This window comes from Chelon labrosus, assembly GCF_963514085.1.
Source record: "Chelon labrosus genome assembly, chromosome: 7".
NCBI lineage: Eukaryota > Metazoa > Chordata > Actinopteri > Mugiliformes > Mugilidae > Chelon > Chelon labrosus.
Genome location: NC_140343.1, coordinates 3,289,163 through 3,298,248, shown reverse-complemented (window position 1 = coordinate 3,298,248; position 9,086 = coordinate 3,289,163).

Below are 9,086 nucleotides of genomic sequence, written 5' to 3'. Positions count from 1 at the left end.
AAAAAACTGCAGTTCACACCTCTGGATTTTCAGATGTGATGAACTGAGATGTCTCCAAACGGCTGCAGACGCGTGCGTGGACGCGGCTGCAGCTGCTCCCACAAGACTCTGAGTGTGAGTGACCTTGAGATGGAAATGAGTGACAGATTTTCCCTGAGCACCGTGGAAGCCCGCAGCCTGAAGTAATGTGAGAAGGCGAGCGTGTATGTTTGGGAGCTAGGGGCCCGTGTGCGCCGCGTGAACCTGACGGCTGGGCTGTTCGCTCCAGAACGACATGAGGCTGGTTGCTCAGGGCTCAGGGTGCGGCTCACGGTTTGGCGGAGAGGTGACATGTAGAGTGCGCTCATCTCTCTCAGCTCCCTCTTCCTCCTCAGAAACTTATTAAGAGTTAAAGATTGAGGAGGCTGGGAAGACACTGATGAGGTTGTGTGTGTCTGCTGTTTCGGTCTTCCAACCACACCCGTATTACGGCACATACCAGAGATGGCTCAGGAATTTTTGAGGCCTTGAACAGAATGTGATCCACACATATTAAAAAAAATAAAGTAATAATAATTAAATTGGATAAGACCAAGTGTAATAACAAGTTTAATTTATTTACGGTAATGTCACATAAATATCCCAATAAACACTGGAATGATTTATACATGTGCACACACAGCTGCCTCAGAGGAATCATTCATGACTTTTAGAGGTCTTCTTTCTCCATTTTTCTTTTCATTTTTTTGGTTTTTACTTGTGAAATAAACAAGTAAATAACCTCAAGTCTTTTGGAAAAGTGGAATCACGGTTTGTAGCACTTAAAACCGTCCAGTTACATCGCAGACCGTTTCTGCTCGTGAAAGTATTTCTCGGTATTTCTCAGCGGTGGAGCTGCATCAATTCTCTCCGTGTGACCCAGATTGGTTCAGGTGTCATGTGGCACCTCTCCGACGGCCCCTCCCTCTCATTCACTTCCCCTTCCAAACCTTCCAACCGTCTCTGTGTCCATACCCCTAGGAGGCATATCCATGTCACTCTGCTTCACAGGTACACCACTGTCACAGGATCGGTGAGCTGCAGCAGCAGTCTGCAACCTGCCTGCTCTAAGGTCCTGACTGAAGGACACACAGTGGAAACACGTTCATATTTCACAACAGCTCCCGAAGGTTTAAATCATTTCATGTCCTAATGTGTATTTTTAAGCACCACTATCATGTAAATGCGAAAACAAACTTGTTGGATCGTGTTGAACCTGAGTTTCACTGCACAGTCACCTCTTTCACCTTTAATGCAAACTCCCACAGGCAACGAATGAGTCTCCTCTTTGTCTTATCCTCTCTTTAGCTCTCCTCTCGCACACACACTCAGTGACACACACCTGCACAGGTGTAAACGCAAGAATAAGAGCTCCCTGTTTGGTTTCGTTTCCTTGACTCAGCCTGGCTTATTAAAAATTTATCGCTGTCAAAGCCTTGAGAAAAAAACTCCAGACGTTTCCCTTTATGTGTGTGTGTGTGTGTGTGTGTCAGTGTGTGTGTCAGTGTGTCTTTTGGTTCACAGTTGCTATGTAACCAGCTCCTCCCAAACCTCCACCACAGAGTCGGTATCAAAACATGCAAGTGTGTGCAAATACGCTGCCTGGCAAAAAAAAAAAAAAGTCTCCACCTGGATTTAACTAAACAAATAGGTAGGAGCCTCCTATTGGATATACATAGGTGATTATCTTTCAGCTGACAACAAGTTATTTAACCTCAACTGATGCAATGAGTAGCTTCTCATTTCTTCAACAACCATGTCTAAAGACACATCCTGTGGTCGTGGAAAAGATGTTAGCCTGTTTGAGAAGGGTCAAATCATTGGCATGCATCAAGCAGAGAAAACATCTAAGGAGATTGTAGAAACTACTAAAACTGGGTTAAGAACTGTCCAACGCATTATTAAAAACTGGAAGGATAGTGGAGAACCATCATCTTCCAGGAAGAAATGTGGTTGGAAAAAAATCCTGATTGATGGTGATCTGTGATCACTTAAACGTTTGGTCAGTGAGGCTAACCGGAAAAAAAAAAAAGGCTTCAGTTTGCTCGGGAGCATAAAGATTGGACTCTGGAGCAATGGAAGAAGGTCATGTGGTCTGATGAGTCCAGATTTACCCTGTTCCAGAGTGATGGGGGCATCAGGGTAAGAAGAGAGGCAGATGAAGTGATGCACCCATCATGCCTAGTGTCTACTGTACAAGCCTGTGGGGGCAGTGCTATGATCTGGGGTTGCTGCAGGTCTAGGTTCAGACCTTGGTCGGGTCTTTGCTCAGTGGTCAGACTCTCCCATCATCAATACAAGATCTTGGTGAAAAATTAATGCAACACTGGATGGAAATAAATTTGGTGACATAGATTATTGAAACAATGATACAGAGAATGTGTGCTGTAATCAAAGCTAAAGATGGTCCAACAAAATATTAGACTTTTTCTTTGGCGGCGACTTTTGTATATCCATGTGTACAAAACAAATCCAAATTATTGCCGTGAGCATAAAGTAAGACGACATTAATGAGCCACAAATAAAGGATTCAGCTCAGAAGTGTCCCCTTATCCTGTCCTTGTCTTTGAAGCTGCAGGATTTGCCTGTATTTTCTTTAACTCTCTATCTATGGCACAAACCAAATTAGGTTTTTCTTTATTTCTTTCTTTTTTTTCAGATTTAGCTTGAAAGTCTTTGAAGTGCATTTGATCAGACTTCAGAAAGAGTACGCAGCAGCTGTCTTAAACCTCATTAGTTTTTGGTTGCACATGCAGATTTTATTTTTGGTTTGGGTTCCAGCAAACTTTCAGTCGTGGATTGAAAAGTACAGATAGAAAAGATGAACTTCTCCTCGGCCAGAATCAAACAACTACACGCTGCATATCCTCTACTGAATAACTACAGTCCAAAATGTCTGACACTAGAAGAGAAGATCAAATCTGCTTTATCTGCCGTGTATATACAGTATGTACATGGGACTTGTTCTCTGTATTCAACCCATCCAAGTGGCCACACTTAAAGCAGCACGCACCAGTTTGGAGCCTCAGCCATGGACGCAGAGAGAGTCAAACACGTGACCCCATGGTTCTGAAGTTCCTTTTCCGACCACTAGCCCACAGACCCACCCTCGAGTTCAGTTAAGGGGGAGCTGTGGCGTAGTGGTTAGAGAAGCAGCTTGAGGCCAAAGGGTCACGGGTTGTGTAATACTTTCCGGGGCGCTGCACAAAGTGGCGGCTCCCTGTTTCCCCCTGATTGTATGACTGGATGAGAATGTGGAGAAATGTAGAGAAAGTGTTTCCACATGAGTTAATTAAAGGAATAATTATTATTATTACGATTCAGTTAATTGTTGCTCTATGGGTCACCGTACCTTTACATGGTTTAATGGCACAGAAACAAACTATTTAAATGTTTTACATACACATACCTCCATGTGATCCATGGGCCGACTGGTTCAGTTCTGTGTGGAGTTTGCATGTTCTCCCTGTGTCTGCGTGGGTTCTCTCCAGGTACTCCAGCTTCCTCCCACCGTCCCAAGACATGCGGGTTAGGTTCATTAGTGATTCTAAATTGGCCGTAGGTGTGAGTGTGAATGGTTGTCTGTCTCTCTGTGTTAGCCCTGAGATAGACTGGAGACCTATCCAGGGTGTACCCCGCCTCTCGCCCTAGCTTCATATTTAAGGCACAGACATGAAAGACATTGTGTCTGCATCTAGTTCTCCTGTCTTGTTTGACCTCTGAATCGCTGACTTGGTCATTTCCGAGGATCATCTTGCGCAGGATATTTAATCGGGTCTCGTGTAAATAAAAAAAGATGCAGCTTTTTATTCATATTTCCAGAAGCTGCCAGACTCAAACTCTTCCACGTACGAGACTCTTTTTCATGTGCAACGCCGTACTTGAATATTTATACGCATATTTATTATACTCATTCATATTTCAAACTGCACGGTTGTTTTCAACCTTGCTTGCTTTTAGATTGTTTAAATTATTCGTTGTTAGATTTATTATATATCCTCTTGTTTCCTTGATGTGTAGCTCGGCCGTTGCGCCGTGACTGGACCTTAGTACTTAGTGTTTGTTCCCTTTCATTTTGAATGAGACTGAATCTTGAAATGGACCCCCTCTGCACCATCTGTATGTGCACTGCCTGTGCAGGTGTTAACTTCAGCGCGTCATAAACCTTCAGGGCACAGAACAGAAAAAACACCGCCCGGCCACGCCCTGCGTATGAATGCATTACCGGCTCTTCTCTTTATTCTTTGTTCAATATGTAAACTTTAACGTCAATCATGTAGATTGACAGATATTTGACACATTTAGCTGGAAGTGTGAGAACTGCACCAACCAAGTCTGTCACTTTTCCTAAACACAAATAATGATACGCACCTGAAGTGATGCCAGTGAGTACTGGTTGAGTGGAGTAAAGGAGTTAGAGCTATAAATTAAAGCTATGTTTGGTGTTTTCGCTAGTAGAGCACTGAGGACAATGCAAGAATTCAAGCAGGCACACCCCAAACGCCGGCAATTATCACGTTACTCATCACCGCATTTAATCCTCCGTCCTAATGACTGAAAAATGTTCCCCTGGCTTGCACACTCAGAGTCACCGTTGACGACACGCAGAGCCAGAGATGCCAAGAACCTGACAAGATGAGACAGCCCCTCAGACGGTGAAGAAAACAACGCAAAACAATTAGCGCTCCTCCTCTTACAGGGTGTCAGGGAGAAGAGAGACGAGCTGTCTGTACACGCTGTGAAGTTAGGACGGATTGTTTGAGTAGGACCCTTGGATCCAGCCAATCATGCGTGTGATTCTGGGTGTGGAATGCGAGTTCACCCCTAAGTTTCCCTCTGATCACCTGGGGGCCAGGTGTGAGGCGCTGAATATATTAGTAGTAATTTGAAAGGTTGCAACGGCTCAAGGAGGATGAAAACATTATTATAGCCTCAGAGCATTATGTTATTTGATATCTATTTTTTGTTTGTTTGTTTTGTTTTTTGCATCAGGCATGCACAAAGCTCTGAGACTGACCTCAACGGACCCCAATAAAGCCAAATGAAGTGGCTTGTGTTTTAAGTCACTTTTTAATAGTGCAATCTTTCTTATTTCTTATTTCTCCTTTTATATTAAACTTGAAAATGCAAACCCTGTGAGGCTTTTTGCGTGCACCAGAAGGTGGACGGAGAGCAAAATGAATCCGCAGATCTTTGCAGGATAAGTTTGGTGACGTGGGAGGAACGCACAGGGCTGCACAAGCTGATCCCTGCAGGAATTCTGGTCTCAGGATAATTTGATCAGGTTAAAAGTTACTGAAAGTGGATAACGGCTGCTATCTCGGTCAAGATATTAATTAAATAGTTTGTGCCCTCGACTCCCGTCTCCACTTATGTGGAGGAAAGGTTTGGTAAATGGCAAAGATGGATAGTGAAACACATCTAAGAGGTTAAAACCAGATCTCTGTTCCCATCACGTTCACCGCTGTCAGCAAAGTTCGTGAAGTTTTGGTAAAGATTACGTCATTGCAAAAATATTGTGTAGCTTTCCACAGCTTTGCCACTTGTTTGGCCTGTGCCTTACGGCTGATTTGACTCAAATGCGTTGCCTATTGACAGCAGACACAGAGCATTCATTTGCAGTCGTGCTTTCGCCGCTACATACACCACTCTTTAACCAGCTAGTCTCTAACTTTGTCTATTGTTTGGTGCTGAACAGGTCATAGGTTTATCAAAGCTCCTGGAAATGACTCTCTCAAAGGCAGTGAGACTAAACCATGCATTTAATATGTCTTAAGACTAAAGCTATTAATGGCATGGCTGCATCTCAGGAGATGATCCTGTTTGGATTTGTGGTTGCAGGTGATCCCATTTACATTACATGTTGTAATTTGAAACAGATTTGTAAAGAGATGCAACCACATGTATAGGACCGTCTCTCCTTTCTTTGAACGCATATCTTGCTGCAGGATTCTGGGCCAGATCAGGGAGTGAGACGAGGATGCCGGAGTCATCCTAAACGATAGAAAGTTAAAGAAGTCATAAATGGCAGCATGAATGACTTTCTCAGAGGAAGCGCCTTAACTGAAAACTGAATTTATTAAACGTTAGATCAAACGTTCTTAAATTCTGGCAAACTTAGAAACCCATTAAAAAGTGCAAGCCTCGTCCTGTCTCTGGAAAATCAGGAATGAAAAGGAGCCGAGGGAGAGAGGGTGGGAATGCAGAGACGACGCCTCAGATTTACACACCTTGAATTGATTCATCCTCGAAGACAGGACAAAAAAAGATTCAGACACGGACAACAAATGTGTACAGCTCAGTGATTCAGTAATTATCCTGCTGCTTCTTTTTTTTTTCTCCTTTTGTGTAAATGCATTATTTTGCCAGAGGCAAAGAAAACATGCTCTTACAAATTCGCCAATTCAAGTTCAACGCTTTATCATTATACGTGACACCAAGAGCTTCTGGAGCTGCACATTAAGGTTCAGAGTTTGGCTTCAAGAACTAGACATTAAGCGCTGGAATGCTGTCTTGGCGAAAAAAAAAAAAACTATCTGTGTCAGTGTATGCACAGGCAAGGGCGTGTTCCTCAGTGTCATTTGCCAAAGGGGATAGCATGATGGAAAGGTGTGACTTCCTTTTCTTTTTCCCTGAGAAAATAATGTCAGAGCACTTTATTACCTGTACGAATCGCTCACAGAAACATCGGGACGCTTCAAGAGTCAGAAGAGCTGCTGCCGTTCATCTCCACTTCCCCAAAACTCTTGTGGTGCACAAGTCTGCAATTAGACACGAGCTAATGGAAAACAACTGTTTGCAATAAATCAAAAGTGCAAACAAACACGCCATAATCTGCCCGTTCCCTCTTCTCCCTCTTGCATGCTTACGCTCATAACTCACCGTCCCGCACGGTTACAAACACGCACACGCTACATTCCTCAGTGGCTGCAGAGTTTATCGGGTGACAGAGTGGCGAAGGGAGACTGTCCATGAGCTGCATGCGCTACTGTTTTCATCAGTATTGATGCGCTAGACTCCGTTGAGTCAAAGTCATAAGGATGTGACATGTCTGTGAAGACTCTCGGGCATCCAGGACAGGGTATATGCAAAGAAAATGATGTTTCACCGCTCATCCAAGTAGCAGCTTCTGTTTTAAATGACTGCAGATTAATAGAACTTAAGAAGCCACTTGTATGAGTTATGAAACATCTTCAAGAAGTACAGCTGCATTTGCTTTTAGCTTGTCGTTGTTTTTTTGGACATAAGGATGTGACCTATATGCGCTGCTTCTGCGCCAAAGAATGCTTGTAAAGTAAGAGACATGATCAGTCTTGACGCAAAAGAGTAAATCCATGTGGATGGTTTTCCATTTGTGAAGTCAGTTTGTCCTCTTTGCCTCGTTCTCTTCTTCTTCTCTTCGTAAGAGTGTGTTCTGCTGCCCGGGACTCCCTCGAAAGAGAATTTGTTGTGATCTTGGTTAAAGAAGTTTAGCTTTGAGCTGGAGTGCATGGAAATGTCTTTTGTTTTGCAGATTCAAAATGTCTGGACACATTTTAGAGCAAGTCATCCATCGCTTGAGGTATTTCCATTTGGATCAAAGTGAGCGAATTGCTGGTGTGGCCCAGGCAGCATGCACTGGAATCAACCACACACAAATTATGCATTTAAAATGTTTGTTTGAACCGACATTGCAATTCCCAGAGTCATCCTGCTACCGCCAAACAAGTCACTGTTATTTTATTCAGTTTGAAGAAGCAGAAGACAAGACTCAAAGGCAACTGAACTTTATGAGTTTGAAATGTGCTTCTGTGCACGACTTGGAAGTTCATGGTGGTTTCATAGTTGACAGCTTGACAAATTTCAAACATAATGTCTTTGTTGTCAGAGTGTTTTGAATTTTAAAGGTTTCCACAAATGCCCTTCGCTTTCTAACATCTCTTATCCTGTCTTTTTCTAAATGTCTTTGAGTTGATAAATGTCCCTACTTCAGGTACCTAGATATTCCTAGATACCCAAAAATGTCCTTGCATGTCTGAAAGTCAAATGAGTCCTCATAACAGCATGTACACTCACATACACACCTTTGCCTCCAGCTGAGTTTGCAGGGGAGTGGCTGAGTCTGTGCCAGCACATTTTAATCTTTGCAGGAAGGTCGCACGGCCTTCAGTCAGACAAAAACAGTGCATCAAATGAGGAATATGACTGAAAAACATCAGTTATATCGGGTGGTGGGCCGTGCATTTTCCACCTAGACCATCAATGACCTCTAGCCTCATTCAAAACACCTCCTAATACGATCGTTTCTGCACCACTGCTATAGAAACCACCAACATCATACGGAAACACAATAAAACAGGACGTTGCATTGTAGATGGGTATCTCATATAGCGAGATGAATGACATTTGAATCCAGCAGAAGCATGAATGACCCAATAAAATGGCGAAAATACACATAAAAGATGTAAATATAATTCATTTTACTCACCAGAACTTAAGAAACTATTTAGAGTTCTCCTCTGACCCTGTCAGCCAAGTGTAGCGCTCATAGTTGCTGACCTGAAAGTTGCGGACACACTCTTTCCCCGGCTGGGTCAGACTAGCTAGCCCTAGGATTGGGCGGCCTCTCCTCACAATATCCAGCTTTTCCTTCAAAATCCGCTGTGAAAATGGCTTTCTAAGAAGATCTGCAACCAAATCAATAGTTAATGGGGACAATTTGCTTGAGAAGGCCTTAGAATATGAATTAGTTTTGCTGGCCCTGGATATATCAGCACTCTGAATCACTTTTGTAGATCAAAGGGTGTTTAAGGACTTTGAACTGTTTGCTGATGGGCTTACACTTCATTCTAAAAAAAAACAAAAAAACACCCAGAGTGGTTGTCTATGTGGTGCATCAATGAATGCACTGTCATCAAGGCTTTTTCAAAGTTAGCAAACATTTACATTGGCTGGCTAAGGCCCTCTCATATTTAAGAAATAATGGGACGTGTCCAAATCGCACCAGAACGTGGAGGCTCATTTAAGCGTAAGTCAAATTAAGTGATTCGAGCATCTCAGAGAACGGTAATTAAAATTTCTAAGTTGCT